Genomic DNA, 13596 nt, shown 5'->3' on the forward strand with positions numbered 1-13596 from the left:
GTAAAAATGTTCTAATTCTCTCTCTCTGGATTAATCTGTTATGGTTCCTTTTTAACTTAATCTAACATTAGTATCCTTCCATAATTAAGTCAGTTATTACTTAAAGGTCAATGATTTCTCATCCTAGAGAAGCTTCTTTGGGGCCTTTTGAATGGGGACAACGTGTGTATTTTCCCTACTCTCTATTTCCATTGTCAAAGGCCATAGCTACTCTACCTAATTATCCTCGCCAACTGCCTCCTGACATTCTTAGGGCCTCAAGGTTCAGTACTTGATTTGGTTTCTTTTGACTCCAGTGCCCTGTGTTGTGTTGATTTATAAAACAGCTATTCTAACTGCTAAACTGAAAAGAAGGCCTGTGTGAGTCTGCTGTAAATTTTGGAGGAGTAAAAACAGCATGGTGCACTTTAAATTTTAAGATGTCATCAGAAAAAAGCTCTTCCCATTTTCCTGTTGAAAATCATAAAACAGAAAAACAAGAGCAAAAAGTGTAAATTCTGTTTTCAAAACAGCTGGGAGATTCTGTATCCATGAAACACAGTATATGACAGAGGGCTGGCCAAATGCCAAGGAACAAATGCAGGCTGTAGCTTTTGACAAACCGAGCAGAAAACACATCTCCAAAATTGGCACTCCAGAGTAGACCCACCCTGAACAATCAAACCAGCAACCCTTTGACAAATGGCAAGAGTATTGCAAACCTGAAAGCACAAGCATTCTTGACTCTACCTGGCACCATGTGGTAGCAGGTGAAGCTGAAAAGGGAAATGCACAGTTAGGCTGTGTATATAGGACAGTCTGTTGGTGAGGCATTGCTGCACCCTGTTGGCTGAAAAGAAGCAATGGCTAAAATAGCTCATAAACACACAAGCATTTGTAATAAGATTTCATAGTGAATCAAGGCAACGTTTTACCAAGTCACAACAACGTCCTCCCTCCCAACCCACATAAATTTTTTCCAACTATCTGGATTAAAAAGAATTCCCTCGTGAAGAGTGACAATAAAAAACAAAGCAGCACAGGATACTAGAGCATTCTACAGGCTGATACAAAGATAGCACAATCGAAAAGGAGAAAAAGAAACGGAAAACAAGTGATAGATACAAACGTGCTCTATGAAATGAAAAAGTAAGATGACCATGAACTCGAAAATTTAAAGAAACCCCCAAAGAGCTCAAAACAGAGATGAAAAGTGGCCAGGGATGATACAGTGAAATGAGAGGGAAAGAAACAGATGATATAGCTCACCAAAGAAGTGAAGGAGGAAAATCATCACAGAAATGAAGATGATTTTAAAGCAGCACAAAATAAAATAGACACTGCTGAAAATAGAATAGGGGATCTGAAGGGTGGAATTTTCAAAACAAAACAAATAAAATGGAAATAACAGTTTAAAGGGGGATTAGAGATAAAGTGGTAAATTTGGATGACAAAGAAGACCCCACAGATAGCAAAATGTCTCTGAAGAAGAGAACTAAACAAATAGAATACAAACAACCAAAGATATAATTCCACACAACTTTAAAAAAATAAAAGATGACTAGAATTTATAGATTGAAAGGATCTACCATGTTCCAGAAGAAAAATCGCTGAAGAGCCATCAACACTGTGCTATATTTTAGGAGTATCAATAAACTTCAGAGGTAAGAAATAGTCATTTAGTCAAGCCAGCAGGAATATCAGGTAACCTATATAAAACCAGAGATTTTTAAAAGTCAGTTTAGCCCAAGGGTTCCTTATAGAAATATCAAAAGATAGTAGTGATAATGCCTATAAAGCCCTCAATTAAAGAAGAAAAAAAACGTGTGGCCTAATAAGAATTTTATGCACAGCCAAACTGTCATTAAAAATAAAAGCAGTAGATAAAACTTACCCAACATTTAAGGACCCAGAGTAGATAACTCCCATGAGTCATGCTTTAAAAACTATTAAAAAGAAACTATTAAAGGAAAGACTTTAACTAAGAGATGAATGGAGAATTCCTGACAAAAAAAACAAACTTCCAGTGAACACTAAACCCACTTAGCATTTAGACTAAGTCTAAAATAAATATGGAAATTTTGGTTACAGAAAAAAGTATAAGCTCTGAATGTATATAAATATTAAAATTAATATAATATTAAAGACAGAGAAGGTAGAAGTTGGTGTATGTTGATTTTCTCATCATTTCTAGCTGAAGATCAAAGAATCTCATTTAAATTTTTTTTAAGTTTCTTTATTTTGAGAGAGAGCATGTGTACGCGTGTGCATGCATGAACAGGGAAGGGGCAGAGAGAAAATCCCAAGCATGCTCCACACTGTCATCTGTCAGCACAGAGCCCAACACAGGGGCTTGAATTCACTAACCATGAGATCATGACCTGAGCTGAAATCGAGAGTCAGATGCTTAACCAACAGAGTCATACAGACGCCCCTAAATTTTTTTAATTTATATTTCGTTTTTATCTGAGAAAGTGAGCCAGCAGGGGAGAGAGGCAGAGAGAGAAAAAGAGAGAGAGAGAGAATTTTAAGCAGGCTCCACACTCAGCATGGAGCCAGAAATGGGGCTCGATCCCAGGACCCTGGGATCATGACCTAAGCCAAAATCAAGAGTCAGACACAACCAAATGACCCACGTAGGCACCCCCAAAGGATGTTGTTTAAATGTGGTAAATCAAGGACTTGATAAATAAGTATATTTAAATATACAAAGAGTATATCAGTACATTAGCTTTAGGTATATATATAATTACATATGTATTACATATTTTTTTAATTTTTTTAATCTTTATTATTTTTGAGAGAGAGAGAAAGAGCAAGAGGGGGGAAGAACAGAGAGAGTGGAGGAGACACAGAATCTGAAGCAGGCTCTAGGCTCTAAGCTGTCAGCACAGAGCCCAACATGGGGCTTGAACTCACAAGCCACAAGTTCATGACCTGAGCTGAAGTCGGATGCTTAACCAACTGGGCCACCCATGCACCCCTACATATATATACTTTTTAATGAAATTCAGAAGGAAAAATAAATGCAGAAGAACAATTTTTATTATTCATAGTGGGAAGTTAAATGTCAGTGTTTCAAGAAAGAGGATTTAAATAATTTAAATTTATAAAGGTGATCACTGAAAGGAGTAATCATAATACAAACCTGCCCAAATAGTATAAGGAATGCTCACAAAAACAAAACAAGGAAAATATGACTGAAGAATATAATATTAAAAAAAGCAATAGAAACATAAAACATGACACAAAATACTGTGAATTATAAACAAACAGTTCTGTCATAGCAATAAGTATTAGTGGACTAAACTCACATATCAAAAGGAAAAGCATCTAAAACTGAGTAATAAAGTAAACCTTAACCATATGCTATATACCAGATATATATCTAAAGCCTAGTGACTCAGAAACTTGAAAACAGAAGGATTAACCAAGAAATAACATCAAATACCAACAAAAATAAAATCAGAGGCTATGATCTTAAAAACAAGATTGAATTTGGAGCAAAAATCATTAAGCAAGAAAAATAAAGATACTTTGTATGATGAAGTGTGTCTTCCACAATGATCTAATAGTTATAGGTATTTCTGCACCAACTGATAGAGTGTAAAATGTCATTAAGCAAAAACTACAGAAAATACAAGGAAAAATAGAAACACTTGGTTATAGGAGGCTTAACAGATGAAGTGAACCAAAGAATGTAATGATACAGATGACCTAAATAATATAATTAGCAAAGTTATATTTATCAAACTCTATCCCTAAAACTAAAGAGTATATCTTTTTTCTTTAGATGTCCAAAACATATTTCCAAAACTGACTGCATTTTAGACCACATAGAAAATCTAAATAAACTCTCCAAATAAGGAATGGAATAGATATTATCCTTTAATCAGTATGAGTCAAAAAGAATCAATCTGAAATTACATAATATTCAAAATGACTAACAGTAGACTGGGTATTTACTCAGAGAAAATGAAAACACTAATTCAAAAAGATATATGCACCCCTATGTTTATTGAATCATTATTCACAATAGTCAAAGTATGAAAGCAGCCTGTGGATTAATAGATGAATGTATCAAGAGGATGTGGTATATAGCTACAGTGGAATATTGCTCAACCATAAAAAAGAATGAGAATTTTTTTTTGACATTTGCAACAACATGGATAGACCTAGAGGGTGCTATGCTATGTCAAAATAAGTCAGAGAGAAAGACAAATACCATATGATTACACTTGTATGTGAAATCTAAAAAATAAGACAAATGAACAATTTTTTTAAAAAAGCAGAAACAGACCCATAAATACAGAAAACAAATTGATGATTGCCCAAGGGGAGGGAGTAGGGGAGTGGGCAAAATAGATGAAGGGGAGAGAGAGAGAGGTACAGGCTTCCAGTTATGGAATGAATAATTCACGTGGATAATAGGTACAGCCTAGGGAATGTAGTCAGGGGTATTGTGACAGCGTTGTATGACAACAGATGGTGGCTACAATTCTGGTGAGCATAGCATAGACTTGTCAAATCACTATGCTGTATGCCTGAAACTAATGTAACATGGTATGTCAACTATATTCCAATAAAAATAATGACCAATAGTGGTTATAACCACATTGCATATTCTATGGAATTAGCTAAAGCAGTTGCTCAAGGGGAAATTCGTAGATGCAAGTACTCAAAGTAACAAACAAAATTGAAAGGAAATAAATTCATTGTCTTACGCTCATGAAGCTAAAAATAAGAAAAATAAAACTAACCTAAGAAAGATAGTAATAATGATAAAGTCAGAAAACAATAACTGAAAAAAGGACAAATAAACCAGTTGGTTTATTAATCAACAAATAAGTTGTTTCTTTAGGGGAAAAAAGATAATCCCTAGTAAACTAGCCAAGGTGGATCGAAATAAGTCATTTACTAAGAAAATATAAATATCAAGTGTGACCCCAATAGAAAAAAATCTAAACTAATTAGCCTAGAAAAAACACAGAACATGGGCAAAAAATAAACCTCTCCAAAGAGAGCACTAAGCCCAGAATGTTTCACAAATTACTTCTACCAAACCTCTAAGGAAAAGGTAGACCCCAAATTAAACTCTTCCAGAGCATATAGAAAGATACAGCTTCCAAATTCTTTTTCTAAAGCTAGCATACATCAAGCACATCCTGATAAAAAGAGTACAAAAAAGCAAAGTAAAAAACCAGTATTGCTTATGAATAGGAATACAAAATAACCTAATTAAAATGTTACCAAATAAATCTGGTACACTACAGAACTCACTACAACCAAGTGGATTTATTAATTCAAAAATATAAGAATGTTTCAAAATCCAGAACCATGTTAACTTAATTCATATAACATTGCCAAAATTAAGAATCATTTTGGGGGCATCTGAGGTGACTCAGTCGGTCAAGCATCTGACTCTTGGTTTCAGCTCAGGTCATGATCTCATGGTTTGTGGGTTCAAGCCCCACATCAGGCTCTTCACTGATGGTGCAGAGCCTGCCTGGGATTCTCTCTCCCTCTGTCCCTCTCTCCCTGCCCCTCCCTGCTGGCTCTCTCTCTGTCTCTTTCTCAAGATAAATAAACTAAAAAAAAAAATCATTTTTGTCTTCTCTATAGATAACTGAAGAGGCATTTAATAAAATGTATGCTTTATTCTTGATGAAAAACTCATGCTAAAATACATCATTATACACACAGACACACACTCACACATACTTAATAACATATGTCCCAGAGCTACTACTATACTTACTGGAGGAAGAGTAGAAACAGTTCATTAATGTCAGCTCCAAGAAAGTATACCTTACTCAACAGTATTTGTTAACATTACTCCAGAGATCCTAGCCAGCCCAAGTAAAATAGAAAAAGAAATTAGCATAGATATTAGAACCAATAATTAAAATTATTGTGACATGCAGATGATATGATTATATATTGTAAAACACGAAGAAAAATTAAAAAAAACATTTATTAAGGAGATGAAGTACAAAAATGGTCCTTAATAACTTCCCATGTACAAACAAAAATTGGTTAGAAAATGTAACTGAAAAAATCCCACTTACAGTGGAAATAAATTTAACAAGAAATGCGCCAAGTTTATACAAAGAAAACTTTTTAATGCTACTGAGAATATAAAAGATGATTTAAACAAATGGAAAGGGACGCCCTGTTTAATATAAAGATGTCTTAACTAAAAATGTAATTCAATGCAACCAAACACCAGCAGGTGTTCTTAGAGGTAGACAGGATGATTCCAAAGCTCAAATAAATATAAGCAAGCACAACCCAAAAATTTCCGACAAAATTGAGAGGATTGGCCTTATCAGATACTAAAATATGTTTTAAAATGAAAGAAGTTAGATATATATAATAGATATATATATACATATATATGTATGTACACATATGTGTACATATACATATGTATACACACACACACACATATATATGTAGAGAGAGAGAAATACAGCACCACACCTGAATAGCCAGGAAGTTCAACAGAAGAGTGTTTCGGGGCACCTGGGTGGCTTAGTCGGTTAAGCGTCCAACTCTTGATTTTGGTTCAGGTCATGATCTCACAGTTTCTAAGTTTGAGCCCCACATCGGGCTCTGTGTTAACAGTTGGGAACCTGCTGAGGATCCTCTCTCCCCCTGCCCACTCTCTTTCTGCCTCTCCCTGACCCCCCCAAAATAAATAAATATTTTTTTTAAAAAGGAAGAGTGTTTAGAAGTAGACTAGACCACATATGATAAATGGAAAAAAGGTACATTCATAATGCTATTGAAATAACTGGTACCTTTCTTCCCAAAGGGGAAGAAAAAAGGATTCCATTTTCAAGAGAACCCTGAATTTCATCCTCAAAACTTACACTAAAATAAATGCCAGAATACTCAAAGATTTAAAGACAAAAAATAAAACCATAAGGAACTAGAAAGATATAGAGAATTTTTCTGAGCCTGATGTGGGAAAGAACTTTCTATTTTTGATTCAAAATGCACAAGTTATAAATTAAGATATCGATAAATTCTATTTGCTATAAAAGAATATGTCTGCATTGCGGAAAGCACCATAAACAAAAGAAAAAGAAAACATACTGATAAAAATAATTTGCGGACAAAGAACTTCTCTTCTTACCATTAAAAAATGATAGTTAACAGCTCAGTATCATACACTTAACACTTGTTAAGAGATCTCATATTAGGGGCTCTTGCATGGATCAGTCAATATAGCAGGCAACTCTTGATCTTGGGGTCGTGAGTTTGAGACCCACGTTGGGTGCAGAGCCTAGTCAAATAAATAATTTTTTTTTTAAATCTCACATTAAAGTGTTCTTACTACACACACACACACACACACACACACACACACACAGGATGAGAAAGGAGCAGGAGGCCAAGTTTTGGATGTGTATTACCCTGATAATGATATGATGATGGTTTCTCGGATGTATGCGTATCTCCAAATTCACCAAATTGTGAATACATTAAATATGTCTAGTTTTTTATCTGTCAATTATACCTCAATAAAACTGTTTATTTAAAAACAATGGAAATTACAAATGAAAATCCTGAAAAGATAACTCATGATGCAAACAATGGAAAAAATACCTATTCTCACTCAAAATGAAAGAAATATGCATTAAGACTACTGAGAGATACTGATTTTCTTTCTCTTAATGTTTTATTTGTTATTTTTGAGAGAGCATGAGCTGGGGAGGGTCAGAGAGAGAGGGAGACACAGAATCCCAAGCAGGCTCTAGGCTCTGAACTGTCAGCACAGAGCCCAACATGGGGCTTAAACTCATGAACCGTGAGATCATGACCTGAGCCAAAGTCAGATACTTAACCGACTGAGCCACCCAGGTGCCCCAAGATACTGATTTTCAAAAACCTACTAGATTTCACATTGACAAGGATCAAAAAATTTAATTTCTCATTTTGGCAGCATTATAAGGAAATCAAGTAGTACTCACATAGATCTCTGGTGGTACCATGAATTATTACAATATTTATTCAGAACAAATTGCCAGTTTATCAAAACATAATCTTCTGACTCAGAAATTCCATTTCTAGGAATTTATCCTACATTTGCATTTGTATGCCATTGTGTGTACATGCAGTTGTGTGAAATTATGTATGTATAGGAATATTTATTGCCACAGTGTTTGTAAGAGCAAAAGATTATAAACTGGTGATCAATATAGACGCATTATTGCAAACATCTATTAAATGTATATGAAGGGATATGTCCTGTAACGATATGACCTCTAAGAAAACAAATTGCTAAAAGTACTGTAGAGTATGCTATCATCACTGTAAAATAATGCAGATAGCAATCAGGACTATTATACAGAAAGTGCGTGCTTACATATGAATAGAATATCACTGACCGTATCCTCATGAACCTGATGACAGTGGATGCCTCTTGAGAGGGGACTTGAGAGCCTAGGATGGGCAGTGAGAAGTAGAGTTTTCAATGTGCCCCTTTATCTGTTAAATTTTGTATCATGTGTATGTGTTACCTAAGCAAAAGTGAATCCAGTTCTGGAGCAGCTGAGTGGCTCAGTATAGGTTAAGCGTCTGACTCTGGATTTCAGCTCAGGTCACCGTCTCACGGTTCATGGGATTGAGCCCCACATCAGGCTTTACACTGGAGCCTGCTTGCAATTCTCTCTCCTTCTCTCTCTCTGCCCCTCCCTGCTTACCTTCCCGCTCTCAAAATAAATAAACTTAAAAAAAAATTTAAAGACAAAAAAGTTAATCAATTTTAAATTAATTTAGATCCCAATGCAAATCCTACATCTGCCTTTGAGCAAACTGTACCCCAGTCTCCCTCTCTATGAACCAGGAACGATCATAATGGCCCCTCTCAGGCTGTGATCACAGCTACATGAGATAATCATGAAAAAGCAACCTGCACAGTGCCTGGCAATTCCATGTAATTGCTTAGTAAATGCTACCCACCTTTTACCCAATAATTAAAGGAAGTTTCATCTAACTATCACAACCTAGTAAGGTGCATGGTTGTGCTTTACTGTGTTTTTAATTTTATTTGTAATACACTAATGACTTAAACATCTGGCTTCCCTGTGCATAATTAACTAACAGGGAGAGCAGTATACGTTGCCAGTCAGGCATACTACTTTTCCTGGTGGAAAATAACCCTTTTTATTTCAAGAGCCACGTCTAGGTGTTACCTAGTCCTTGGCACAACTAGAATAAGATGAAAAGGACTAAAGCTGACAAAGCACAACTATGTCCTGGCCTTGGATCTCAGACACCTGGATCCAAACCCTGCCTCTGTCACTCCTAACTGCCACAGAGCGGTCATGTGGTTCACTTCTCTGCCCTTCCATAGCATCCCTTTAAAATAGAATACCCTGCAGAGGTGCTACTGGGATTAAATAAAGTCACTCTAGACAAGCATGCAATCCACACTAGGCTCTCAATAAATATTTTTGGAAGAGTATTAAACACGTGTGCAAAGAGCAAGAAACGGTCCCTGCCTTCAAAGTCCTTACAAATGGATAGATGAACACTGACTCTAATAACTTGAGCAAAAGCCATTCGGTGGTAGGAAGTAAAGAGGGTAAGCCTGACGGTTACAGAGGGATCACCAGTGAGCTGGTAGCCACGATGGCTGACTGTAGATGAAATACCAAGGAAGAGAAAAAAACAGCGTTGTGAGGGCCAGCCCTACACACTCGAAATCAACAGGGTGCACGGGAAGGTCTGAGGGCTGTTGGGAACAAGAAAGTGGATGAGATGTGAGAAGTCACAAACAGTAGAGACACTTGGAACTTTTCGACTCAGACACGGCATGTTAGAATCTGACTTGACTGAGGAAAATGTGAGCTAGCCCCTGCACTCACACACCGCCACTTCTCTGTTATTTTAGGTGTTGAAAACCTTTACTGAAAACTCTCTTGCTTGCTCACTCACTCCCGTATATGCACACACACACACGTGTGTGCACAGACACGCATACACACATACAGTCATGTGCGCATGCTCACACACACACACACACACACACACACACACACACACTCTCCAAGGTGCTTCCTACCATTAATGGTAATTTGGTGAGGAGCCGTAAACCAGGGAAGACCTCCAACCCCTCCCCCCTGCCCCATGTCTTGGGACCCCAGCACTGCAGGTGTGGAGAGCAGTGTGCCTGTGGACACAGCGCTGCCTGCTCAGAGGAAGTGTTTGTGGAAACCCCGGGGCATCCCCAAGGGAGTGCTCTCCCACATAGGCTTACACTGGTGTTACATGTCCAGAAAGTCCTGTCGGAATTCTTTTACATGGAAGGCAAGTACCAACGAACTAGCAACACACAATTTTTTTCCATTTTAGGACAAAGAAGACAGTTCTGGAATTATGGAGCCCAGGATAGTTTCATTTAAAAACCATTGTCATTTTTTTAATGTTTGTTTGTCTATTTAATATTTATTTATTTTTTAATATAATATTCTCAAATTAGCTTCCATACAACACCCAGTGCTCATCCTAACAAGAGCCCTCCTCAATGCCCATTGCCCACTTTCCCCTCTCCCCCACCCCCCAACAACCTTCAGTTTGTTCTCAGGATTTAAGAGTCTCTTATGGTTTGCCTCCCTCCCTCTCCGTTTGTAACCTTTTTTTTCCCCTCTTCCTTTCCCCCCACGGTCTTCTGCTAAGTTTCTCAAGATCCACATATGAGTGAAAACATATGGTATCTGTCTTTCTCTGACTGACTTATTTCACTTAGCATAATACCCTCCAGTTCTATCCACATTGCTGCAAATGGTCAGATTTCATTCTTTCTCATTGCCAAGTAGTATTCCATTGTAGATATAAGCCACATCTTTTTTATCCATTCATCAGTTGATGGACATTTAGGCTCTTCCTATAATTTGGCTATTGTTGAAAGTGCTGCTATAAACATTGGGGTGCATGTGCCCCTATGCATCAGCATTCCTGTATCCCTTGGGTAAATTCCCAGCAGTGCTATTGCTGGATCATAGGGTAGATCTATTTTCAATTTTTTGAGGAACCTCCACACTGTTTTCCAGAGAGTCTGTACCATGAAACGATGCTCAACGTCACTCATCATCAGGAAAATACAAATGTTTATCTATTTTTGAGAGAGACAGAGAGAGAGGGGCAGAGTGTGAGCAGGGGAGGGGCAGAGAGAGAGGGAGACACAGAATCCGAAGCAGTCTCCAGGCTCTGAGCTGTCAGCACAGGGCCTGACGCAGGGCTCAAACCCACAAACCGCAAGATCATGACCTGAGCAGATGTTGTATGCTTAAACCACTGAGCCACCCAGGTGCCCCGGGATAGGTTCATTTAAATGTCACTAGCAGGTTGGAAAAATCTATGGTGTGGAAGTGCTTTTTGTAAAGCAGAGGCCAAGTGGGGAATCTTATGGGGCAGGTGGAGACCAGCATGAGGGCAAAGGGCGCCTGTAGAACAAAGAAGGAAGGAACTTGCGAAACTGAGGAGGAAGGGGCATGCAGGACTGTCCCCTAAATGGGGTCTTAAGAGCTGCTCTGGGAGGGTGTCATAGGGCAGCATTTCTGCTCACCACTTCGGACTACACAACTCACTGCCCTTCTCTACACAATGAATTTTGAGATCAGGGGCCAGCACACCAAACTTCTGAGTGGAATAAAGATTCCCCTGGGGTGAACTATTAACTCTTTGATGGTATCACACACGTTTTGTGTTCTACACGTTACCAGACACAGCAGGTGCACAGGGTAAGGGAGGGGCTGACACTGTAGGTCAAATGTTTCTCTACAACATGGGGACCCTTGCTAGGATATGCCCCTGGGACTCCAGCCCAGGATGGTGGTTTTAAACCTTCCAGTCCACTTCTCCCCCATCGGGCTTTGTGCAGGACAACGAATGCATTGAATGCATGTATTAAACGCCCACCACGTGTGTGTAACACACAGCCAGTGGCTGTTAGGGAGGCCCCACAGAAGGAGCGACACTTCCGCCCAAGAGCAGATTTTGCAAGTCCTTGTCTTCCGTTGGCATGTCTGTGATTTGCGTGTGCCCCGCTGCACCCCTCCCCTGTGAAGAGTAGGCTGTAAATAAAGGAGAAGTGCTTGCGAGCCTGCGTGAGCCCCCTAGGGTAGCAGCGCCTCGAACACTCGAACACTCGGGGGACCTGGGGGAAAGGGAGCGCTCGAGGCGGATAAATACCCTCTCAGCGTGTCCTCCCCTGCCCATGCCAGGGAGGCTGTCGGCGGGTTGAAAAGTCAAGGCCTTGGCCACGTCTCTCTGTGAGTTTGACTCATCGACAAGGACATTCACTTTTCCTATACCTCAGCTAAGCAGGATTTTAAACTCCGTGCTAATGAACGGATACTTCATTTCAGACCCACGGGGCTTCAAATCGCACGCTCGTCAGAAAGAGTTCCAAACCCTCTCGCGGCAGCCTTGCACGGGGCCTAGAGACCCCTGGCCAGACGCAGATGACATTTTAAGAGCTTTTGGCGTGGCCCATGTTCCCAGACAAGATGCGAGTTTCTGTCGGTGAGCCCTCTTTCCCAAGCCCAGGGGTCTGCAGGGGGTGCCTTGGGAGCAAAGCTACCCCACCCAGTTCATCTGTTTATCACAGATGATGCAGACGGGGCTCCCGGGCCGGGCAAACAAGGGCTTTGCAACGGAGCCCATCCGGAGGGTCAGTCTGCAGAGGGGCGTGATCAACGCAACCCAGCGGCCCAGGATTGTGCTCACAGAAGGCTCAGGAGACTTTTCCCATTGCACCTGCCCTGGCTCGCTGTGCTGAAGCACCCCCACACCTAGCATCACCTTGTTGTTCTAGAAGATGGAGCTGTTTGGGGCGCCTGCGTGGCTCAGTCGGCTAAGCGTCAGACTCTGGATCTGGCTCAGGTCACAATCTCACCGTTTGCAGTGGGGGGTCGAGCCCCACCTCGGGCTCTGTGCTGGCAGTGCAAAACCTGCTTGGGATTCTCTCTCTCTCTCCCTCTCTCTCTCTCCCCTTCCCGCCCCCCACCCACCCTTCTCTCAAAATAAATCAAACAAACTTAAAAAAAATAAAATAAAAAGATGGAGCTGTTTGCCCACAGAGTTTGAAAACCTCCTGTACCAAGAGTAGCAGTTTGTCAGAGACATGACCAGGCGCTCAGATTTCATTCGCCATCTGGGAATAAATACGAGGCTGCGTGTTCTCGCAGGGTGCGTTCACCTCCAATGCTTTGCAAGATGGGACTGCCCAGCGAAGCTGTTATTGTAGAGGGTTGCACAGGATGAAATGCTGTTGGAGATGATTGTCCAGGGAGGGCGGTCTCAAGAGTACCATTTCCTCTTGGTGTCAGGGAAGGACCGCCTGGCCTTGGGGCTTCAATGTTCCTTTCAGACCAAAGCGCCAAGGTCAAGGGTGTACTGCCCTTTTCTTTTGTTCTCATTGTCTCCCTCCCTCTCCCTCTTCCTCTCCCTCTCTCCCCTCCTCTCAACTTGACTTTCACTGCACTTTCTTTAGAGCCAAGTGCAAGCAGCACCTCCCACCACCCTTGAGAACCTCTCTAGAAGACCACTCGCTCCCCATAGAGGAAGGGGTTTGTCCCATTAATTATTCTAACAAATGCCCAA

General features: G+C 39.9%; 1 protein-coding gene across 13 annotated transcripts in view; it reads left to right on the plus strand.

Moving 5' to 3' along the window:
• Positions 1-13596, plus strand: part of RGS6 (regulator of G protein signaling 6) — a 603395-nt gene that overhangs the window by 384296 nt on the left and 205503 nt on the right. The gene's annotated exons all lie outside the window — the stretch shown is intronic.

Source organism: Panthera onca, chromosome B3 (genome assembly GCF_046562875.1).
Source record: "Panthera onca isolate mPanOnc1 chromosome B3, mPanOnc1 haplotype 2, whole genome shotgun sequence".
Taxonomy (NCBI): domain Eukaryota; kingdom Metazoa; phylum Chordata; class Mammalia; order Carnivora; family Felidae; genus Panthera; species Panthera onca.